At 42.4% G+C, this 24,812-nt stretch overlaps 1 protein-coding gene across 1 annotated transcript in view; it reads left to right on the forward strand.

Annotated features, from left to right (window-relative positions):
• The first annotated feature begins 14,299 nt into the window (after positions 1-14,299).
• The window catches only part of NCK2 (NCK adaptor protein 2), an 89,784-nt gene continuing 79,271 nt past the window's right edge, over positions 14,300-24,812 (forward strand). Inside the window, exon 1 of the mRNA XM_069877171.1 lies at positions 14,300-14,381. The gene's annotated coding sequence lies outside the window, so the exon portion shown is untranslated. The remainder of the gene's footprint in view (positions 14,382-24,812) is intronic.

Here is a 24,812-nt window from a genome sequence, read left to right on the forward strand (position 1 = left end):
GCAGGCCTCTAGTATACAGGTTAGAGTAGAGTTGTTCTCTCTTTATCTGCCTGGGTGGTATGAGATGTATCTATAGTTTATGGTTCTGCTTTATAGAAGGCAGTTACTCAGACTCAATGAAAATTAAGAGATCAGTAATCCTATTTGATTGGTTGTTTATACTCTAAATGGCATCACTGCATCAATGGAAATAGGAAGCAAAGTACCTAAAACTGTGCCAAAGCAAATTGCTTCTTGCACGCATACTATTTCTTCTAAATCTGTTCTAGTGCAAACATCCCTCTTTAACACTTTCCTGTATTGGACATACTGATTACTTTGTCCATTTAGCAAACAGTAAATGAACAGAAGTGTTATTAAAATACACTGAAGCATTTGGATCAGAATAAATCCACTTTTCTGAGAAATGAATGATTGGAAGAGCATGTAAGAATACAGCATACACATAAACTTAGGGGGAGCATTTCAGTCCGGGAGATAAAGGCAGAGGCGATGCTCCTGCATCTGGGACTGCTCGTGCTGGCAGCAGGCGCAGCGCAGGATGAGCTGGGACTTCAGCTCTCTGGGGCCAGAGGTGTTACTGGGAGAAAATGGAGCTGAGTGGAGGGGGTAGGGTGTGCTCCCTCTCCCCAGCAGAATTAGGGTCATCTATGTTCCATTGATTTATCTGTGGAAGAGGAGTTAGGGGAAGTCATTTGCTAATCCTACACCCAACCTCCCTCTTCCCTGGCCACAATCTTCCAATAATTTCCCAATATAGTCTCTACCTTCCTCTCTGCAATTATTTGTTGTTTTTAAGAACAAAAAGCTATTGCCTAAGGATGATGCTCAGAGACTTTTGTTTCTTCATTAAATCCACTTCACCTAATGTATATAAAAGATTTTTTTCCTAATACAGACAAATCTGTAAAATTTTCTTGTCTAAATACATATATCAGCTTAAATCTGCTTAAACAGTAAAGCAAGTGCTCAAGAAAATTAGGGAGAACTGGAAGGCTGATTCTCCAATCACTCATAAATCATGAATGCATAATTCACTTTTGAGTAGCCATTAAATAGTTTGCAGGAATCATTTTTAGGTGGCTAAGAATGGCTTACTACACTCCTGCAGCTGTTCAGCAGGGACAGTGTGGGGGCAATGGCTCTCTGTGACATCAGGTTGGCTTCCTGACTGTATTACTGCAACCTAATGAGCTGCTTAGGGCTTGACCCAATGAAAGACTTAAGTGACTAACAGAAGACTTATGTATTATTAAGATGCCTGTGCTCAACATTGCAAATCCATACCTTCCTGTTTGATTTCACAAGCTTCTAAACACTGCCAGCCCTACGCCTGCACGTGCTCAGGATCATTCATGATGCTCATCATGTCTGGGCTTGACCACAATCCAAAAATACAGTGGCTTTTTTGCCTTGAGGGCCTGCCACAGTGGACTTGGCACACAACTGCCGGGTGGATCCACCACAGGAGGCAGCAATGGTTGTGGAGCAGCTTTGACGATGAACACCTTCCACCTTTGCTGTTGAACATAAAGGCAAGATTTATGGGGCTGGAGAAAAGGTGTATAGTGTCACTGCTTAACAGGTTAGGCACTCACATGGGAAGGAAGGAGTCAGTAAAATCCAGAGATCTCCATCTCCTAGTCAACAAAGCAAGCTCAGGACCCCTTCATCCTGGCCAGAGGAGCAGGGGGTGGGATGTCTAAGAGATACTCATGCACCATGTCTCTTGGTGCTGGGCTGCAGGTGCTTCCTGCAGAAGGCGCTGGCAGTGTGTGTTGTTATTCTGACCTCTTTGCCCCAGGGATTTGGTTTCACAAGTTCTGGGGAGTCAAATAACCACTTTGTGACCCCATAGCTGGAGGTTCCACCAATCTCTCACGCCCTTGCCACCACACAGTCCCATTCTGTATCTCACGGTGACAGTGGCACTCATGCGTTGACTTTTTATTTGAACTGTTTCAGTTCAACAACCCGGAAGAAAACAAACAAACAACAGCAGAACTAACATAGCTTTATGCCTCTCTAGTGAGTCAAAGGGGAGTGTCCACCCAGAGCCAGGGCTGGCATAAGCAGAGTGCAGGAATGAGCAAGGAGGAGAGAGGTGTGTACTCTTTCCTCTTTGTCCTGAGCTGAGCATTTCCATGGTTGCATCCACAGCCTCTGGGTGTGATCTCCAGGGAGCATCATTCCCAGCTCCAGGCTTATCCTGCTGGCACATAATGAAGATCCCTGCAGATGAAAATATTAGCAAAGATCTGAGGAATGAAGATTTGTATTACTTCATTAGAACAAGATTAATCAGTAGGACTATAGGTGGCTGACCAAATAGTCACACAGAGCGTGAACAGTGGCTGCTGGGGATATGTTCATACTACATACATGCTCTCCTAGCTTTGAATACACGTTTTCTCCCAGATTATAAACATTTCTGATTAAATCTAGGAATTAGCCTTAGGGAAACCACAAAAGTCTAGAGTAACATTTACATTTCTTTCAGATAATCAATTGCTGTCAGTCAGCAAACAATTAATCTGAATTAAAGAGGACTGAGGCAACATAGTTTGAAAATACACACTTCTGCACTGATGGAGGAAAAGTATTGAGGGTAAAATACAGCTCTGAATGGGACGGGCTGCTTCCTTCTTGGTGTTAGCACAGCTGATGTATGTAGGCAGCAGAGACCAAGCAGATTTATGGTTTAGCAAGACCTTTCTCCCCATCCTGTCCTGCAGAAGGCAAGGAGCTGCCAGGTAAGTTCATATAACCAGATCATAATTTGATTAAAAAAAAAATACCTACAGCATTCATTTAACTGAGAGAAATTCATTGCCAGATGAAGCTTTTCCCAAAATGCTTAATTCTGTTTAAGCAGAATGTTACTTTTATTTCCATGATATCTGCATGCCCGGAAGTTTATTTTTCCAATATTTAAGCAACTCTGATAAAAGACACAAGCAGGAAATGCCTGGGAAATTACAACTGAAAAGTCAAGTGGATTTGCCATAGGTCTAAATCTTAAATTAAAGCAAAAACTACACACAGGCTTATTTGCAATAGAAATCCTTTTCTCTGCATGTTTCTATTTGAAAAAGAAAAGGAGAAGGAAAAGAGTAAAAGAAAAAGAGAAAAAGAGAAAAGAGAAAAGAGAAAAGAGAAAAGAGAAAAGAGAAAAGAGAAAAGAAGAAGGAAGAGAAGGGAAGGGGAAGGGGAATAAAAAGAAGAAAATAAAGAGAAGAAGTTCAAGGAAAAGGAAAAATAAAAGGAAAGAAAGAAGTCTTTTGACAGTTAACTCTTCAACAATTTTCCTCTCATTTTGAGCAGGCACTCCATGACAACATTTCCATTATATGCCATCTCTGGTGTACTACTATCAAAGCATACAAAATTTTTCCATTGAGTGGAAAATTGGCAAGGCTTTCTTGTTTACAACTGCAAAGGTAACAACTCTGATAAAGTAATGGGCATAATTAGGCCACTTTTAGCCAAATTGTGGGAAAAATAACTTTCTGTTCCATTAGCTTGGCTAGTGCACCTGAATGTGTTATTTTTAAAACCAGCACTGAAGTTGCTTGTTAGCTGCATCCCCACTTGGAGAGAACAGCAGTCAGTGACTTCTTGGCTTCAGCAAATCACAAAAGTAAAAGGGTTCTCCCTGCAAGCATAGTTTAAGGATTTTCACTATAATTGATGCTCTCAATAGGCTCAGCTTTTACAGAAAAGTGTGAGATTGACTTTATTCCTGCCCCACAGGTTAGAGGCAGAAGCTAAGCTCTGGGCTACAAGAAGACTGGGTGGTGGTATCCATCTCAGCAGGTTCTCTCTGCAGTCCTTTCAGGCTCTGCCGTGTGTTGCTGTTTCTCATCAACCACCCTTTAAAGATCAAGTCAGGTCTAAGACTGAAATATAAATAGGTAGATACTGCACTGCTGTAGCAATCATGCCATCCCGATTTTAAAGATTCACAGGTAAAGCAGTGTAGTGCAAGCCCGATAAAGAAAAAAACTCTGAATGCAGTTGAAAGCAGACCTAGGCGATTTAGGAGCACTTGAAAAAACACAGGGCTACTATTCTTTCTGTGCATTCCCTTTGTGGATCTCAAAGTGCTTTATGAACTTTCAATGAGACTCACCACCACCCTGTGAGGTGTTGTATCATTGCTACTTTCCCAAGGGTGAGTAATACAATTTCTGGGTGCCCACATGGACATACATGGAAGTTTCAGAGATATCAAACACCCAGAACTGCCAGCTGCTGGTATGTATAACTCGAAACCCCAAAGAAACTATTGCAAGTATGATAGCAGGCTTATTTTATTTACCCCCTAGTAAAAAAGCTTAGGAGTACACATTTTCAAGTGTGTTCCCACAGCTTTGAGAACAAGAAGCTCTTTTATTTGCTTGCTTTTTTTGCCTAAAGAAAGCTGAGAGTAGATAACTCAACTAAAGAAGCGATTTGGGCAGTTTGGTCTGTAAGCAAAACAAAGTACAGATGATATTGGATGACTCACGGTGAAATTGCAAGAGCAGATGAAATCAGTGAAAGCTATGAGCTTTTCTGTAAACAATTTCAAAGTTACAGACACCAAAGCACAAGGCAGTGCAGTGTTAGGCACCCGTTAATGGGAAGATAACATTTAAACACACAGTACTGCGATGCCATATGCTGCACCAGGCAAAGAACAGTGTGGAGACCAGCACAAAGCCTTGTTCACATCTTTATATGTACCTGGAGCAAAACATTTAAACCTACAGGTATAATAGAGGCAAAATTCATTCCTTCTAGCTTGGATACTTCCCAGGAATTCCCCTCCTAGGGGTATTTTGGTGGAAAGGGCCTGGTGGCTAGGAGGTTTGGGACAGGAATGGGGAGAATGCAACCACTCCCCGTTATAATTTTTCCTACCCGCCCTCCCACGGTGTGGAGTTTTTCTTCCACCCTGATACTTTCACAGGAGCTCTGAAGCCAGCAGCTGGCAAGGGGAGGTGAGCTACAGCTGTGTTGGTGGGGGCCTTGAAGGGGGCTGCAGAGGCAACAGACCTCAAGTCTTGATCCTCTGCAGTGTTCCCTGCGGTCTGCTGGGAAAGGGTATTGTGTGCAGTTTGGGGCACCACACTATAAAAAGGATATAAAGCTACTGGAGAGTGTCCAGAGGAGGGCCACATAGTTGGTGAAGGGTTTAGAAGGGAAGCCATATGAAGAGTGGCTCAGTCACTTGGTCTGTTTAGCCTGGAGAAGAGGAGACTGAAGGGAGACTTCATCGCAGTTTACTGTTTCCTCATAAGGGAAGGAGTAGGATCTCTTCTCGCTGGTGACCAACTGCAGGACCCAAGGGAATGGCAGGAAAATGTGCCTGGGGAGGTTTAGGTTGGACCCTAGGAGAAAATTCTTCACTCAGTGCATAGTGGAGCACTGGAATATGGTCCCCAAGGAGGCAGTCATGGGGCCAAGCCTGACAATATTCAAGAACCACTTGGACAAGGCCCTAAGACACATGGTGTGAATTTCAGGGCTGTCCTTATATAGGGATAGGAGTTGGACTCGATGATCCTTGTGGGTCCCTTCCAACTCGGGACATTCTATGATTCTGTGAGCCTGTTTTGTGAGGTGCAGGCAGGGGAAATGGTCTTTTCCATGATTAATTTGTTAAAGGACCATTAGGACTGACCAGTAGCAATACAAAGCAAATGAGTTGCAACTAAGGTTGCTTACACAATTTGCCCTGTCAGCTAGAGGCTTCGCCAACCAAATCTGAAAACCCAGGAGAGCAGGAGGATGCTGCAGTGGAGAGCTCTGCAGAAAACTCTCCAGGAGACAATGAGGAAAACATCACGTAAAAGTTTGTAAGAAGTAACTCTTTTCACATACATTTAAATGTCAGTGAGTAGGTAATTTAAAACTTAGAATAGAGCTGGTTAAAAGTATCGTGTCAAATAACTCTGTTGCATTAGATCACTGCATTTTAGTACAGCAGCTGAGCAGCAAGTGGCTGCCCACTTCTCCTGTCTCCTGCCTGGCCACAATGCATGCATTCATGGCTATGGTGAGCAATTTCCAGTTGAAAGAGGTTTGGCATTGAAAGACCTGCAACATTTCAGATCAGGAATTTGAGGAACTATGCAGATGCTTGGTCCAGAATAGCCTTCTTCTTGCCAAGATTAGAAATTGTTTGTACGTTTGGTGGATGACACCAGCTTGGATGCCTATCCGGACTCTTACGCTTCATATGCCCATTTAAGCTCACAGACTACAGATAAACACACCTTGACTTACCTTCGTATGGCAAAGGTATTTAGCTAATGAGTGTTAAAACTATAAATACAACAGATTCACCCCAAATTTGTTGAAGAAAAAATAGCACCTGATATGTTTCAGCTGAGCACTAGATTTTTCAGATAAATCAGAATTGTCTTCACTGCTGCAAGTCATAACTATAAAACATACCAGCTGTATATGATGCCCTTCGTGCTTTACATCTACAAATTAGCTCTCCATCATCCCAGTGAACTATTACTATAATCACATAAAAGATAGGAATGCTAAACTGCCAAAGTTTTACCAACTAAACTAAAGCTATGGAACACTTGGGTGACAGTGACAAACAGAAAACAAAGTCTGGGAGCACTGATTCCTGAATTATTTCTCTTGTCTCTAGACAATACCTATATGTAATAGAGATCAGCTAAAAGAATGGTAGTGGAGCAGATCTGAGACAAGATATGTTCAGTCATTTGCTACTGCCAGGCTGCTGTCTTTGCAACAGCTGCTTAAAAATGGATGGCTTTAAAGCTGAAAACCCCACCCAAAACCAAGAAACCTGTAACTGTATTTTGCAATTCTTTACTAGCTCTTTTGTCACAACTGAAAGTAAGTTCATTCCTTAAAACAACTAAACTGTACAGAACATGAGTTTTGTTTAAAACAATGTTTAAAATAAATTTTCCTATAGCTTGATTTCAGTTAACAACACATATTTCTACCTTTCTATAGTTAAAATTTTCCCCATCTGCTTTAACTGTTCAGTGTTTACAGATTCTTTTATGCAATAGTTGTATTTGACCAGTGATCTTTACAATGCTGTCTTGTATTCAGTTTTTCTATTATGTATAATTGTTCAGCAATTTCAATTATAACTGATAGAGTCACAAGACAATTTGTCTTTCAGTCATGTTAGTTCTTCACACTATTTTTCTTTCAGCTAATTCTAATTTTAATTAGTTAGAGCAGAAATTGATTGTACTGATGTACTATTCAATTAATTCCACATGGTGACTGAGGTTATTTGCTGAGTGACAGCACAGTACACCATACTTTACAATAATTACGTACCAGTTCTACTGGAAACAGTGGTCCATCATTTTGTATATCCAAATGCTGATTTTAAAGTTACACCTGGTTAGACTTCTTTAAACTTATTTCTCATGAGAAAACAAGGATAATTTCATTTCCTAAGTGTAGAGATCACAAGCGTTCCAACATTAAGAAGGAATTTTAAAAAATGACTATACAAAACATCTTGAAGTCAAGTTATTCACGAGGAGTGGGTGGTGTCTGCTTTGTTATTGTAACACCCACTATGTTTTACCCCCTGTTATTGTAGATCATGTAGATGCAGGGAAAATCATCCAGTGATCACTCTACTGATCTGTTTGTCTTTGAATTCTAGATCGAAAGGTAAAATACAGACTATACTTTCATATTTTCTGAACCAGGTGAAGGAGATCTGGCTATAATCTGTGTAGTTTGTAGATGATATTTGATCAGTGTGGACTTCACATTCATCTAGACTGTAGACTAAAACCTTGTGTACTGATCGGTAACAGCCTGCATTACCTATTCAAGTAGGAAATGTTGCATGAAGGTAAACTTCAGGCCACCATACAATAGCAGAAAACCACTTACAGTACGTGACCTAATTCAGAATTGCCAACCTCAAACATTAAAAAATTCAATCAGGATACCAATCGTGAAACTGATGTAAAACTCTGATTTAAAAGCACATTGATTTTCCTTTTATCTAACAGTTTCTAAGTTCACAGAAATCAGGCTTCTGGACTTTCCCTAGCAGTCAGGAAGGATAAACACATTGTTTGAAGGCTAGGCTTCTTGCATAACTTTATGCTGCTTGGAGTCAGTGCTCTGAGAGATACCAAATATTTTGTATAACACTGACAATACTATAATAATTTGCAATAGTTTTCAAGAGCAGGGCCTGTAATTAGTCATCAGACTTTAGAAAAGAATTGGGAAGGCTAATAACGAGCATTTGTTTCCTTCTCTGCCATCATCTACAGTATTGTTAGCATATGAAACTCTGACACCAGCTAGAGCTCTTAAGGGTGAAGTCACTTCTCATGAACGAAGTTGGTAATTACAGCTGTAAACACACAGTACAGACCTGAGCAGGAACTTAAATCCAAATCAGCATCATGTTACAGGACTGTTGTTTTGCCTTCATTCACAACTTGCAGCTGCTTTTCCAACCTCTCAGCCCAAATCAGTGCCACTGTCCCTCCACTCCAAGGTCTCAGGTTGACAGGACCCGCCAACATAACTGTGGATCTGCAGCGAGTCCCTTTGCTCACCTCCCCACACTACAGCTGCCATGCCAAGCTGCCATGGGCCAGAGAAGAAGTCCTGCCCATAGACACAGTCGCTACAAGGTTCCGGCTGGAGTGTCCTCAAGAACTCTGCTGTGGAGCTTGACCTGCTTGAGGGCCTATGGTGTTGAGCTTCCCTCCATCAGTAGAGATGAACAGCTACATGCACTTCAAAAATTCTTCTTCCAAGCCAAGAAAGCGATGGTCCTTGGGCTCATGCAATCCATAAATCTGTCATGTGGCCTACAGGACTTCCAAGAGATAGCCTCCTCTCTACTTCTGTTGCCTTTACCTGCATGCTTTTCACCATGAGAAGGGAGTATCAGCTGGTGACCGAAGTCCAGTGTGGGTAATTAGATTTTGCCAACACAACCTGCCTTGGCAGCAGGGTACTATATCCTGAACTCTTGCACAGCTCTGCCACGTGTCAGGGGGTTGTGCGTCTCCCTCCAGACAGCTGCACCTCATGGCTGGAAGATGCAATGCCTGCATCTTTGCAGTGTGCAGAACAGCCGGCTCTGGACAGAATTTGGTATTTAAATGCAAAATGGAGATTACGCAGCAGAGTCAAACCATTTAGCAGCAATATTTTGAATTTCAAAACTGTATGGAAGATCAGTTTTAACCTTTGAATAGAGTTCAAAAGATGTCCCTCAGCACAATTTCACTTTTAAATAAACAGGAGAATCAAGGGCCCTGACATTTCCAAAGCCCAAAACACCGGTTTGTTTTCCTTACATAAATACTTTGGATCTTAGCAACTGTCTACAAAAGATAACGATAGAATTTGTCATAATAAAACGTGATCTGCTGATAGATTTAGCTTACAGTTTTACAGCACCTTTGGGTAGCTTGGGTCCATTGAAGAGAAGAATTTAGATGTATTTTGAGCTCTAAGGACATATTTTTCCTCCTCAATGTTTTTCATAAATGTCATTGAAGATGCAGCAGCCATGCAGCAAGTAAGAAAAGCAGCTGTGTTACCGTCAGGCTGAATTAGAATCATTGTGCAAATATACTTAAGTGACTCAGCAGTAACTAATTGAGTATTTGGGATCTATTCTCCCTGGGTAGTGGTCATGTAGTTCCCCTTCATCCACATGAGAATCAAGCATATGTTTTGAGCAGAAAGTAGAGGTAGTGATGTAAACCCTTTAGAAGGAGATTGGTTATTTTGAGAGAAAAGACACTGACGCTGCTTTTGACATTTTAAAATTAACTGAATCATAAGCTGGGAGGTTTTCTGAAGGGTGTTATTGAAATGAACAATTTTCACGACAGAATTAAAAATCACCTTTTTTTTTTTTAATCCAGTGTTTCTTTACCTCTCCATCTGTTAGTGACACAGTACTAAAACCATACTTGTATAAGTGAAGTTTATTACAATACTGATGCCCTTAAAAGGCAGCTTAAAAAAGCAGGGATAGAGATTTTTAAAACATGTTAATTCAGATTGAGATGTATTTTCTTCTCAATGGGATAACACAGAGTGACTAAACACGTTTGTTGTCCGCTTTTGAACTGGACAATGCTGTTTTCCAAGTTTTCAAACAACTTTCCAGTCCCTCCTTCTCACATCCCCACTAAAATGTCTCCTAGTGGCCTACAGGACCAGGTGTTAACTCACACTCTAGACAAGGCAGCTGGTGAGAAAACCTGATGCATCTGGAGAAAGGATCAGCTATTTGCATAGAAGGTGGAAGGAGCCTGTCTGGGAGGTGGTATCTCCTCGCCACAATGGAGTGCAAATACTTGAGCGTGGTTTGGATCTGTCTGGTTGGGATCCGTGTAGAGACTACAGCCACGTGCCACCCTGAGGAATCCACTGCTCCACTGGGCAGGTGGTAAAGTGCAAGCAGCATCATGCAGGGGGCAGAAAATGGGTAGTCAAAAAAAAAAAAAAAGAAAGGTGAAGGAAAAGAAAGAAAAACAAGGAGAAACATACAATATATTTTAGCCTCTTGTGCAAGATATGACTGTCAAGATGAATTGCCTGCAATTACATAACTGCAAAATAAGCCCATCACACAACCTCTGGGTTTGTTGTTTGCACGTAACTGTTTGAAGCAGCAGCATGAGGCAGGCTGATTCTTTGCCAAAGATGAAGAAGCATCTTTTTTATTGCTTAACCACTTTTTCTGTACAGTTAACAGCCTTAGGCTGGGAGAAATATTCATGCTTTTCTCTCCTGTGTATATATTTTCTACGGATTGCACTGCTCTTATGCATATGCAAAAATGCTTGCTTTGCATATTTACTTTCTTTATACAAAACAGTGTGCCTGCCACATCATATACCACTTTTACTTCTGTGCAGATCCCCCAAATTTACCATCTTCTCATATTTAGAATGTAATTCTCACTCAAATCACAAGCAGCCAGCTCTTCTTAATAACAGTTATTCCAGAGATAACAACTAATTATGGCATTTCAAAAAGTGTATATTAATATTTCAGTAGGCTCAACGTTTTGAAATACTACTCAGGGCAGCATCTCAGTTTTTTTAGCTAGTGAAACGTAAGGATCTGTTCTGCAGACAGGCAGCTAAAACATCCTTCGATATATCATTGCAAACCCTTTCTGCAGTGTCTTCTCTTCATCATAAGCTGCAGTTTAGAAAAAACAGATATAATGGATTGTTTCTTAATATAATTAAATATATTTAACAACAATATGCTTCAGAGTCCTTAAATTAGTCCTTTGCCTGAAGACAATGTATTCATCCAAATCCCTCCTCACAACGTTCTTTTTCTATAAATCCTATTAGCATTAATCTGCTAAAGCTAGGTGTGCTTTATAATTTTTTTCAGATACCTGCAAAGCTTTGAGATGTACTGCTCACTAGGCGTCTTACGGTGCCAAACACTTTTGGAGGTCTAATTTAACCCGAAAACCCCGCAGGGTTTTTTTCACCTTCCCCTGGACGTCCTAAACTCAACAGCACTGCAGGGAAAACAACAAAGTGGAAGATTTCTGTAGGATGGCTTTAGCAGGGTGTAGTGAGAAGGGACAAAACCGAGACTGAAACCTAACTGTATATTAGAAATGCAAAGGAGAGGAGGGGCAGTCCACCTCTTCTTTATTGCTCCCATGGTGCATTTTGTTCCAGGAACAAACAACAGAGACTTAGATCTGAAAGTCCTTGGATGACCGATCCCATTTAAATTCAGCCTAAGCCTCGGCAGCCTGGACTGAGGCCTGACTGCACGGCGAGGTGGAGGCAGCAGGGACCCCAAGTATTTTCCAGCTCTAAAATATCGTGGTCAGATTATTGTTTCAAAAAGAAAATTATCACCACTCTGAATCAAAGTCAAACGCATGCTCGAGAAGCCTGGAAAAGAAAGGGGCTTTCTGTTTCTCCCCAAAGTGCATGCAAAGTCTTTCTTGGAAGAAAGAAGAGGTGTGTTTTCCTTTCAGGTTTATCTCATGGGCACGTGGAAGATGTTTGGGGCTTTCCAAACCATCGGTTAAGTGCTGTGAGAATTAATAAAAGTTAACAAGGGGAAGGGGGAGTTATCTGAGGATTTCAAAACTGTTTTTAAGCAGGAGAATGGAAAGATCTTGGAGTATGCATTTTATTAATCATTATATAGAGAGAGTTGGAAATCTTTATCCAAGGTTATCCCTGCTAATTTTAGCTTGGTCAGGAAAAACAAAACAGTGGGGCTCCTGAATTTATTTTGGATTTGGAAAAGGTGGTGGTGTGTAGCCTTGCTTTCCAAGCCAGGAAATGCATTTTGAGGAAAGAATGAACCCATATGGGTAATGCGCAAGCCTCGTTTCTTTGTAATCCACTGTGCTGGGAAGGTATAACGGTTTTATAACTTTTCAGAAGGGAAGCACTGTTTTTTACTCAGAACTCTTCAGGTTACTCCAGAGGAACAACCCTTCCCTCTCCCTACAGCCCAGGGACACTCATGCCTATCGAGGGACTATGCTTTGGGGCCACTGAGACCATGAACGCTGGCAGCCTGGCCATTCCCATGAGAGACCCCAGCGTCTGCAGGGACCTTTTTCCCACCCTTTAACCACTTATAGGGAAGCCTATCTTTCCCATGCGGAAGGCAGCCCAGACCAGCCACGCACCTGGGGACTGGGTTCAATTCTGGAAGAGAGGAGAGGGAGAGGGAGAGGGAGAGGGAGAGGGAGAGGGAGAGGGAGAGGGAGAGGAGAAGAATCACTAGGTTGGAAAAGACCTTTGAGATTATCGAGCTCCACCGTGACTGTCCACTAATAAATGATATCCCTAAGCACTTCATCTACCTACCTTTTAAACACCTCCAGGGACGGTGACTCGAGCACGCCCCCAAGAAGCCTGTTCCAGTGCTTGATAAGAGCAAACTTCCAAGCACTTCCCAGTGCTTGAAAAGGGCAACTTGATGTGGCTTCTATGCCTGGTGCCCTCTCCTGAGGGTCCACCACCTGGGCAGGTAAATTCCAAGGCCCAGTAATAACAATTGTTGCCTAACCCAGCACGGAGGTGGAAACTGTCCTGGGGCTGCACAGGAGCAGAGGGAGACAGCTTGGAGCACTGGAACAGGGCCGGCAACGGGTCTTGGGGTTCTGGTTGCCTTGATGCCACGGCTGGAAGTTGCCCGCAGCTCGGTGCTCCTCGCACCTCTGTGGCACAACCCTCTGTACCCAGGTTCTTTTTAAGGGGTTGTTGTGACTTTTCGCTTAGGTGCTTCTGCTCCCAGTGTGGGAGCTTCATTCTGAGCATCCCTTGGGGTTTGAAAGGATGGGATGGGATGGGATGGGATGGGATGGGATGGGATGGGATGGGATGGGATGGGATGGGATGGGATGGGATGGGTGTGCGTGTGCATGGGGGTGTGGGATGGGATGGGATGGGATGGGATGTTTGTGTGTGTTCATGGGGGTGTGGAATGGGATGGGATGGGATGGGATGGGATGGATGTGCATGGGGGTGTGGGATGGTATGGGATAGGATGGGATGTGTATGCATGTGCATGGGAGTGTGGGATGGGGATGCATGTGCATGCTGGGGCGGGATGGGATGGCATAAGATGGGTGTGCGTGTGCATGGGGGTGTGGGATGGATTGGGATGTTTGTGTGTGTTCATGGGGGTGCGGGATGGGATGGGTGTGCATGTGCATGGGGGTGTGGGATGGGATGGGATGGGATGGGATGGGGATGGGATGGGATGGCATGGGATGGGTGTGCGTGTGCATGGGGGTGTGCTGCGCGTGTTCATTTGCGTGTGCACGGGTGTGCGTGTGCACCAGTGTATGTGCACGAGTGTGCGCGTGCCCGGGGGTGTCCGGGCGACTCCCCCCCGGTCCCGTCTCGCCCCGCAGGCACCGCGGGGAGGAGGGAGGCGGCCAGCCCGGCCCAGCCCGCGGTGGGGGGCGGGGAGCGGGGGGGCAGGGGGCGGCGGGCACCCCGGCGGCGAGGCGAGGGTCACCCGGCAGCCCCTCCCGCGCGCTCCCGGCAGCGGCAGCGGCAGGAAGGGCAGGGCGGGGGCGGGGGCTGCGCCGGCGGGGCGGGGAGGGGCCGCCGAGCGGAGGCAGGAGCGGAGCCGCCGCCGAGCGCCGGGGCCTTGGACGCGTCCGGCCGGGAGGAGGAAAGGGGGAGAAGAAAAGTGTGTGTGTGTGTGTGCGCTGGGGCGGGGGAGGGAGAGCCGGCCGGCCCTTCTCGCAGGACGCAGCCCGCATCCGCCCGGGGAAGGGCAAGAGGGAAGCGGAGGGAGGGGAGCAGCGAGCGGGCGCCGCCGCCGCCGCCGAAGGAGACAAAGAAGCGGAGCTGGGAGAGTCCCCGGAGGTGAGCGCGGAGCCGGGATGGGGCTGAGCCGGGGCGGGACCCGCCGTCAACTTGTGCCGGGGGGAGGGTGGGAAAAGCCGCGGGGCGCGGGGGGAGGGGCGGGGGGTCACCTGGGCGGCGGAGGCGCCGTCGCCGCCCCGGGAAGGGATTGGGGCGGGGGGGGAATGATGGAGAGATGGGGGGGATGATGGGGAGAGGCTTGTGTGCCACGTCCAGCTGCAGGGGGGAGGGAAGGGGGCTGCTCCTCATCCTCCCGAGTTGCCGCTGCCTCTGTGTGTGTGTGTGTGTGCGACAGCCGCGGCTTTGTGCCAGCCGCCGTCCCGCCGGGGGGCAGCGGCGGGCTGGGACAGCCCCCTCCCCTCCTTCTTTCCATCCCTCCCTCGGAGCTCCGTTCCCAGCCCATCCCGGCCGGCCGGGCGGATGGAGGCGGCGTATCCGGGCAGCGCAACCGGAAAGTTTCCCGGGACCGGCCCCAGCCTCCCGCCGCCTCCTCCTTTTTTCCCCCACCGAGAGCCGAAGCCGGGGGTTTTCTCTCGGTCGCCTCCCGGTTGAAGCCGCTGGTTGGTAAAGGGCATAAAGCTAAAATAAAAACGAAATAAAATCGTGCCTCGTGTACCGACTAGCTCGGTAAAGTCCGTCCCTGGGTGTTTGGGGAGGGAGGTTGGGTATTTAATCCCGTTCTTCGTTTAAAAATGAATGCTGGCGGTTGGAAATGTCACCTGGTACGAGGGAAAATGAACGCTGGCGGGTGCCCCTGGGTGCAGACCGCGGCCCGGGTCACATAAAGTTGTGGGGTCGGGATTCAGGTTTGTAATTCTGGGCTGACCTGCGACTGGCTGCGACCTGCCTCTCCGCTCTCTTTCCTCTGTTAACATCTCCCAGGTTGTCCTTTCTTTCCTGTGCTTGTGGCCCTCTGCATGCATGGGGGTTATTCCCTGAATTCTATGTACCGTTTAACTCGGACCTGCCTTGTTCGTTTGTTACTTTAAAACTAGAATGCTGGCTGTATTTAAAGTATTTAAAGCGTTCTTTGGTTGAACCACGTTTCTGTGAAGCAGTAGTTGTTTCTGAGGAACGTTCCGCTGCTGTTGTAGAGGCTGAAGGTAGGAGAATGAGACTTCTCTTTCGTGAAATGTGGTAGTGGCCTTTGTAAAAAAAAAAAAAAAAACCAACAAAACTAAAAAAACAGAAACAAACCAAACACCAAACAAATTTTCATGGCCTAACCATGCGTGGTTTGTGTCATCAGGCGTTTGGGCTGGTGACTTAATATGGAGGAATTTGAAAGGGCTCACTGGGTAGGGGCTTAGGAAGAATTTCTGTTTAAAAGTGCTTTATTGCCGCTGCTTTTTAGGAATCTGAAGCAGTCAGCACCACATTGATGATGTTGATGATGGTACTGTGCTTTCATTTTTAGGATTATAACTTCTGAAGTAAAATAATGTTGTTGCTTCTTAGAAATACTCATTTCGCAACTCGGGGAAATAGGAAATCCTCTGTCTGACCTAAGTCAGTTTAGGTAGTTAAATGGATCACTTTGTCTTTCTTTGTAACTGCTTTGCTTCAGGAGACTTTGACAAAGATGTTACTTTTGGGAACAGTGAATAAATGTAGAGATAGAAGGCATCTGTACTACGAAGATCAAGACTGTAATTAGCAAATATATTTATGTAGGCCATGAAGCAGATAGAGACTCATAATGTTAGCTCTCATTGCCGTCGTTTTGTCATTGCAACGGTAGCTATTATATTGGTCTTTTTACTTCTACCAGATGACATTTCCAGTGGCTGTTGTGATATAACGACACACAAAATTCCTTTTGCTATGTATTTCCATGACCCACGTCAGAGTTAGCCCTTGATTGCCTGAATGATCCTTTCTATTACGTTCTTTCAACTGAATATATGATAAATTCAAAACTTTAGCCTTTGGCTTGTTACTGCAGTGGAAAGAGAACTTGTTATCTCCCCTTCGTCTCTTCTGTATTTTCCTGGCTAGATGTGTGGGAGCGTAAGGAAAGGTATTTGCCCCCTTTATGTGTCACCTTCTGTCTGCTCTCAGCTAAAGAAGAGGGATGAGGTCAGCGGCATCTGCGTCTTTTTCAGCCATTGTTTTTTGTACCTTTTGTTGCTGTTGGTACGTTACTCCTTTGTGACACCCATGGCTCTCCTCAGTGTAGAAACTCAAAACAGTAGCAACTCAAAAAGTGATGCCCAGATAGCTTTGTTTGCTGGTCATGGTCTTGGGCAGCAGCAAAACTGATCGGAGTATCTGTGATTTTCATGCTCCTTAAGCATAAAAGCTGCTTTCAGGCTCCTGGAGACAGGTGCTGTATCAATTTACTTGCTGCAGGTTTGAAATCAAAACCAAGGCATCTTTGAATCTGAAGCGTATGTTCTAGAAAATGTTTCCTGTTTGCATCAAGGGACTGATGCTTTCTAAACTGTGGTTATTCCTTCCCTCCTGCATTTTAAGAAAGGGGATTGCTGGTGGGGATTTATTAGAGATGTTTGAAGGATTTTTTAGATAACTGAAAACTCACAGTGAGACCAGATTGCTACCATGTTTTGGTTAGTTTGGTCAGAGCCAGGGTAAGGTGCTGGGTGCTCCTCGCTGGACACTCTGCTCCCGTGAAGTAGGTCATCAGGCGTGTTGAAGAGGCGGAGAGTTGAGGTGCGCTGCTGGAAAGCTGTTTTCTACTTCTATTGAAATAATAAATTTAAGGACAGTATGCTTTATCCTTGTATTTACATACAGAAATGTTGCAGAAAAATAGTTTCCACGGAGTGCAAGTCAAGAATTTTTATTAGTTCCTGGAGTGGAACACCTTCAGAGAGAACTGATACGGTATTTGTAACGTGAGAAATATTGTTATTTCTTCCTCCTAAAGTGCAGGAGTGAGGCCTATGCTATTCATGTAACCCGTGTACCATTGTCCAGTCTTCTGCAAAGGATACTACATGAAATCTCAGTGACTTACATCTTTTGATAAACGACTTTTCTGTTTGTTTTGCTTTGCAAATTTATGAATGTTGGTCCAGGAACCCCAAGTTCATTTCTACTTTAGGTAGTTCCATTTAAGTTTTTCTTGCCATTTCAATTAGGCCCATTAGTTTCATCGTAATATTGTAGTCACTGATGTTCTGCCCAATTAAACAGTTGCTTTACTCATTGGTGGGTAAAGTAATTCTTTCAAGTGTTAAGTTGGTTTGTTTTTTTTTTTTTTTATTTAGAATCATCTTTTCACCCCCTCCATCATAAGGATTCTTAATGGTTTTGTAAATACTAATGAAATGAGTAAATTGGAAGTGCATTGAAATATGAAGAATATATTTTTATATTCCATTAAATATATGTGACACAACAAATGAATTTGTTTCTCACCGTTAATGAATTGAGTTTGTATTTTAAACCCAGCATAAATCACTGTGTGCATTGGGGTGGCCTGGCAGTGTATTTTTTTAAGGTTTAATAGTCATGTAAATTTCCAGAATTCAGGTGCAGAGGATTAAATCTTGATTAGACAATAGCAATCCATTGCATCTCAAATTACTTCAGCAATAACCTGATGTCAGTAAAGTTTTAGAAATACTCGTTTTAAGAAAAAGGTCTGTTAGAGTGGAAGCTCAGGCATGTTGATATAGCCAGTATTTGTTCAAAGTCATAGAAACAGACTTTGTGGCTTAGAAGCTTTTTTCCTCTGTAGGTTTGTTGTGCTGGTTTTGGTCCTGATCTCATTAAGAAGTATTAATATAATGAAATGTAAATAATATTGATTATTCTGTGAAGCAGTCAGTGGGGTGAACATGCCAGGACTCTTGGTAGATACCTGAATTCTTAAAAATGTTGCTTCTCTCTTAACAATCAAGACAGAATGTAGGTGCAAAATAAAATGCAATACAGATGTGTTTTTAGTCTAAGCTGAAGAAACTTGATCCAGTTTTCCTCAATTCATCTAAGTTACTGGCTGTACAGGGTACAAACAACTGTAGGAGTAGACGCGAAACCAGGTAGTGAGATATGCTACAGACAGAATATAGCTGAACCTTTATTAGATAAAACTGATATACTTTGTATGTTTACAAAATCAGGTAGTAACTTCAGGCAACCTACTTTTTATTAAAAAAAAAAAAGCAAACCAAAACCCCAAGCAAAATATAAACTTTGTTTCCAAGATGATTTTTAATTAAAAAAAATATATATTTGTGGTAACTCATTACTTTTGTGTTTCAGCAGGTTGTGCTCTTTTGAGAGGCAAGGTGCTTTCTTCCTCTGTTGCTTTGGGAGGTATCTGATGTGTGGTCTTTGGAAGCAGTGTGGATAGAGTTTGCTGTGCTGGGGCCAGAGTGTTTAGCCAAAACGGATCAATAACCACAAATAAATGAAATTAATAAATCAGATGATTACTTCTGTGGTAGAAAGGCAGATTTTAGCCTTCTGAGCCATTTAAAGTTCTTGAGTTCTAGAAATGATCTGAGTATTTGCAGGGATCCTTAGTAAGGAGAAATGGTGAGGGTGTGAAAGTGAATACCGAAGCCGAGTGGGAAGCTAGAGGCTGCAGATGTTTTTCCTGATGTAGGTGAACTGGGTCGCATCCTGTTACAGTGTGAGGAGCTGCTTTTAGCCAAGTGCTGTTTGGCTGTCTTTCCATACAGGTTACACTAGTTTAGCTCCATGCAGATATGGAGGAGCCATCAGACCCAGCAGGAGAACCGGAGGAGCGTTAGCAAAAGCACGTGCTTTCTGCTTATGCTGGGGTGAGACTCTAGGTTCTGCTAGCAGTGCAGCACTTAAGGTAATGCTTTTTATTTTGAAGAAAATAAAAGTAAGCTGTTTAAAAACAATTGGCCAATTTCTCTTCTGATTTAACTATATTGTCCATACTTATATTACTTTTAAGAAGTAATTGAACACTATTTTAGAGCCTTTCCTTCAAAATGAGAATAAATCCTTACAGGGTGGGAAGATTTAGAAAGGAATGGTGGTGTGTGTTAAGCATCTATTAAATAAATGTATTGGGTTTTCTAACTTGTCCTTCTCGTCAAATTTAAATTGGCTGAAATAATTCTTTTTGTATATCAGTTAAGTTTTTAGTTAACTGTATAGTGCAACAAAGCAATTCATGAGTAGTCCCTTCACAGGTTTAAGAGAGAAGAGGAACATTACATCCTGTTAAAACTTGCTCTGCATACAGAGAGTTAAGTTGGTGTGTTATTCTGAATTTCTTTAGGGCACTCTGGACTAATAAAACATTTAGAAGAACAGCAAGAAATAAGGCCTGCTGTTTAGCAAACCCTGAGACTGATACCGGAGGAGGCGAGTCCCAAGTATCAATTGGACTGACTGCTTGGTTTTAATGCAATCAGAACACCCTCAGCACAGCATGCAAGATTTTTCCTTCCTGTTCTTACAACAGCAGTATATTCATCACACTTGCTTTCTGTTGCATCCATTCTGTCCTGGACTTGGCTCCCAGTGCCACCCTGGGCTACTGCTGTTCCATGGGAGTTGACTTCTCTGTTGATCAAAACATCATCCTAATGATGTTTTGGCTGGCAACAAGGAAAGTATTTTTCAACCTCTTAATGCGGAAGGAGAGATGTGTGGCTGTACGATGTGCTCTCGGGCTGAATTTTCATAGCTGTCCTGACAACAAATCACATGTTCATTTCCCTGAATGGATGGTGTCCCTCCAGACACACGTGGTGTGTTATCAAATTTGACAGGTATGAATGATGATATGTCAAGGATTCTGGATTCCACCTCAGGAGGCTTGGGCTGCTAGCACAAATGCACACTGCCACCTGGCTTAGTAAAACTTACAGTAGGCTTTTTCTTGGTTTTCGGTTCAGGTGGAAAAGCAGGTGTCCTTTGGGGTTTTCTTCCTTTTGTTTTTAACAGATTTAGTGTTTGTCAAAAAATTAATCAGTAATTTTAGATTGAAAATTTGTTTGCTAGATTAGTAGAAGAAAAAAACAGGTAGTTAGACGTCATCTAGTCACTTTAAAGATGTGTATGTTTCAGATTGTTTCAGTGTTTTTTTCAGTAAAAACTCCAACAAAACCAGAAGAACAAGGGTTGAGTAGTTTACAGATTGGAAATGGGCGCTTTATTCACTGAATTTTCATTTTGAGTCAGTGCGTCAGTCAGTGATGATAAAAAACATCCCATGCTAGTTCTGCTGTGGAGGACAAGGACAGGAGCTGACACCTGTATAGATGGCCAGTGAACAGGGGTAGTGGCACAGATGGTTTGTTTGGCTTATTTTTAGCACTGGCTGCTGTTTATTAATAATATTGCAATTTCAGTTGGACAGATGTTTCTGGTTTAACTAGACTGCAGAAGTCTTGTAAAGTTGGATAAAAAAAAATGTAAATACTGATTTTTGCATGTTTCATATGGGAATGTTTTGCTGGTTAACTCTCTGTCCGGATCTAGGGCTCTGGTGACTCTGACTCAGATGATCTGCAAACAGAAGTTTTACATAAGTGGTGCTGTATTTATTTATTTATTCATTCTGAGTTGAGAATTAATTTTGCTAGCCATACTGGCTATCCGTGTAAAATAGGAGAATTAAGAATTGATACTCTTTAGCTGCTGAAAAAAAGGTACCGTGTCTGTGTCTGAAATTAGTCCTTCCTGCCAGAACTCAGTGAAATCCTGTGGATGTAGCAACTTGGGAAATGTAAGTTAAGACATAGCATTTTTCCCAGCAAGTACTGAAATTTTGTAAAAGTCCCCGCTGTTTTTGCAGCTTTGTGGTTTTAATTGAGAATATTTTTGTTCCAATTGTAAAAGAAATTGGCTATGGTATATATTGCTTAAATGTGTCCCTTTAATCTTTGCATGTGGAATACAAAAAGAAGTGTGCAATGTTTATAGGTATAAAGATGTGTATTTTCACATCAAAAAAGCTTAAGCTGTTTAGATTATAAACATATTGAGCTTCATATTTCCTATCTTCCAGAAGAAAGAATAAAAGAAAAATTGGTGATCAATCTCCTTCCTTTATGTTTTCAGTTCTGTTGGCAGTCTTTCTGCTAGTGCTGCAGGGATAATAGAGAAATAATTATATTGTGGACTATCATAAATTCAAACTGTTTTGAATTCCATTTTATTCAAATAGAGAAAGAAATTAATGCTAATATCCCAAATAATTAATGCTTTAATAAAGGATCTGCCTTCTACTTGACACTGAATGACTTATGTTCTGTTACATCAGAAGACTTAAATCATTTTGAACATTCAATATTAAAGTTCTAGTTTGTGAATATTAGAAATTTAATCAGATATTTCTGTAAGGGTTGTGTGGATTGTATTTGTTTTAAACATGAGTAATAATGCTTGTGTTTAGATCAAGTATCAAAATATGACACATCATTTTTATGAGCTCTGAGGCTCTTAAGGAATGCATGGGGAATTGTAATGAACTGAAATGTTATAGACCTCCTATGACAGAAAACTATTAGAGTCCTTGTAATGTTGTTATTGCAGCATAGCATGTCTTCTGTCGTTAGTCCTGTCTTGTAATACTGATGGTTGTATTCCTTTAGGATCTTTCCCCATTTTGCTGATGGGAGATGCTGGATGTTTATTTTGTTCAGATATTCCTTTTGCCTCTTCAGAATATCATGAAGATATAACGTATTGGCTTAGGCAAAATGGTCGTTCTTTGTTTTGTATTCTGTGAAAATGCAAGTATGTGCTTAGTGCTGGGCTTAATAGTGGTACTATTGGAATGAATGTCTCTTATTTACAAAACACGAAGCTGAACCATGAGTATGTCTTCTTGAAGACAAGAACCACAACTACATTGCAGGTCAAGGCTTTTTTAGTTATACATTCTTTAACTTGTCATGACACGTATGTTAAATTACATGTTGAACTTCTGCCTGCAGTGTTACATAGCTGGCTTATTTTTATAGACAGACTTTACACTTATACATTGTGAACTTCATTACTCTATCAGCAGTCCCATAAAACGAGTGGGACTGCAAGTAGATTAGCCTTATTTAATGAATGATAATACTGAGATGTTAAAGAACAGGAGTGGATCAGACAGTGCTTCGAGTAATGCCTGCTTAAGTTGATGTAAAAAGGAAGTTAAGTTTTGTCTGGGGAAAACAAGGAGTCATTTAGTTTGGTGTTTATTTTTAAAATATGGAAACCTAGAATTTAAAACAGAAAACAGACTGTATGAAAGTAAGGGGAGGAAAAAAAAGGAAAAATTAAAATGACAGGCAAGAAAAGCCCATTAAATGCATTATAATGTCTGTTCTGGAGGAATCAAAGTTTGAACTAAGTATATCAATGCAGATAACTGAAATAAACAACTTTTAAAATTCCCCCTAGTATATTGTTTAATGGTACAACTAGACTTAGTTTCAGTCATTTACGATAAAAGGCTTTTTTTCTTGCCTTGGTGATTTAACTATTCTGTTCTTTGATTTTTTTTTTTATTTTTATTTTTTGATTTTTCCTTCTTGCTAAATTGATAATTTTAGCAGTTAAGTAGTTGGTCATTTGGATTCCTTTGATAATAGAAGTGACATACTCGTGGTTAAAAGAATATACCATACCTAACTGCAATCTGAATGAAAGGACACTGCTTTACTCTTCTGCAGCAAAGGCACGCGCGCCAGTACTAGGCTTATACAGCTTTAGAAGCAGCTTGGTATTCAGTAGATTATATTGTGAAGCAAGTAGAAGAATTTTAAGTGTTTCTTTCTTCAAAGATAGCAACCCTGAGTCTGATGTCAGTGAATCATGAATGCAGGTGAGTCAAGGTGGAGTTACGTTAGAGAGAAGATGATTTTTCTGATGGCTGAGGTAGAGCACCTGTTGCTGTATTATCAAGTTGCTTTAGTTACAGCAAAATCTAGGAGTCTGTATAGACCATAGATCAGGAAGATAATCATCAACCAACTTGTGATTGTAAAGCCTTTTTCTTGCTGATTGTGTAGAGAACAGCTTGGTTTTGCAGATTCCAGGTGCATTTGGCAGTTTAGAAATTGTTTCCATACACAAGTGCGGAATGTGTTTGGCAAAGGAGCTGGTAAGGATGAGCAATGACTGAAGGGCTGCATGTCCTGCACGTCTCCTGTGCTCCACGGCCATCTGGGAGGTTTTGGTTAAAGTGCAGGGCAGGGCTCATAAACAGCGAGCAGCTCAAAACGGCAAGAAAACTAAATGCTGTGTCAAGCAGCGTCAGTCATGTCCACTGGTCAGCTCTCGTCCCAGCCAGGTTGGGGGGAAGAAAAATGAGGGCAGTGCAGGCAGCCAAGAGCTGTGACCTCCCTCTGCCATCCTGCTGTGGTTGGCCCTGTGTGCTCCCGGCAAGCCTGGCAGCAGTCCTTGGCTTTCACTTCTGCCCTGTTTTCCTGGGATTGGCTTTTTGAAAATAAGGGATATGCCCTGCTTTCAGGATGCCGTGCCTGATGTTAAGCAGCTGGATTTCAGTGGGTTAAATTGCCAATACTGTCTTTCTAAAATTGTGGTGCCTACTAGATATAAAAGAAGCCCAACATGCCCAGCACCCCCAAACCCAACAGCAATCAGAACCCCACATTGAATGAGAATACTTGCACCTGGTATCCATATTGATATATGAACTATACTGTTCACAGTTTTGGTGATTGTGTAGAGGCGCCCTTAGATTTTCTTAGGGAGATAACATTTCATTTTGCAAAGTTTGTAAATATTTGATCTTCATCCTGGAAAAACTTTAATTTAGTGGGTGTATACTGTGGTTGTTCTGTTACTGAAATGGATGGTGATCACCTCTGCTCTTTGGCTTTGTTAGTCTTTTCCTTCCTCCCTTTCCATTTTGCAGTGTTTTGTATGTAATTAGGGCTGGGAATAGCCTTGATTATGAGTGAAGATGGTTTTTTGTGTTGTTTGTAATCCATTCACATGGCAGAAATATTTCAGCAAATAAAATATGATTGTTAGATAAAACAAAAAAGCCCTGTGTCCTGTCTAGCATGATTACACTCACTCAGGAACAGAAGAGCAAGATTTGACTGAAACATTGTAGCTAAAAGTGATGTTCAGAAAGGTTTGATGAGGTTTCTGAGATAAGGACAAATGATCCACACTTGAACTAGCACATGCAAAATTTCTGTTGAATTGTTTTAAACTTTCTTCTTCTATGAATATATTGCAGTGTTGCATTAAGGTATTGAGGTGGGCTCCCACATGTTTCTATCAGTAACTGTCTTTCCCTAAATGAAAAGGAGCATTTTCACGTTGAGAAAAATTGTGAATGTTTTATGTTGGTTTTGTATCATTTTTAGTGCAGTTGTTTTAAAATACTGTAAATTTGCATAAGGCTAAAATATGTGCCATGGTGTGTAACCATCCTGTGGAGACAGCTGTATGCTCCTGCAGGTGCTGTGTGAGTGATCATACATTGTCTTGAATCACATAGCC

This window comes from Phaenicophaeus curvirostris, chromosome 1, assembly GCF_032191515.1.
Source record: "Phaenicophaeus curvirostris isolate KB17595 chromosome 1, BPBGC_Pcur_1.0, whole genome shotgun sequence".
In the NCBI taxonomy this organism is placed as follows: Eukaryota; Metazoa; Chordata; class Aves; order Cuculiformes; family Cuculidae; genus Phaenicophaeus; species Phaenicophaeus curvirostris.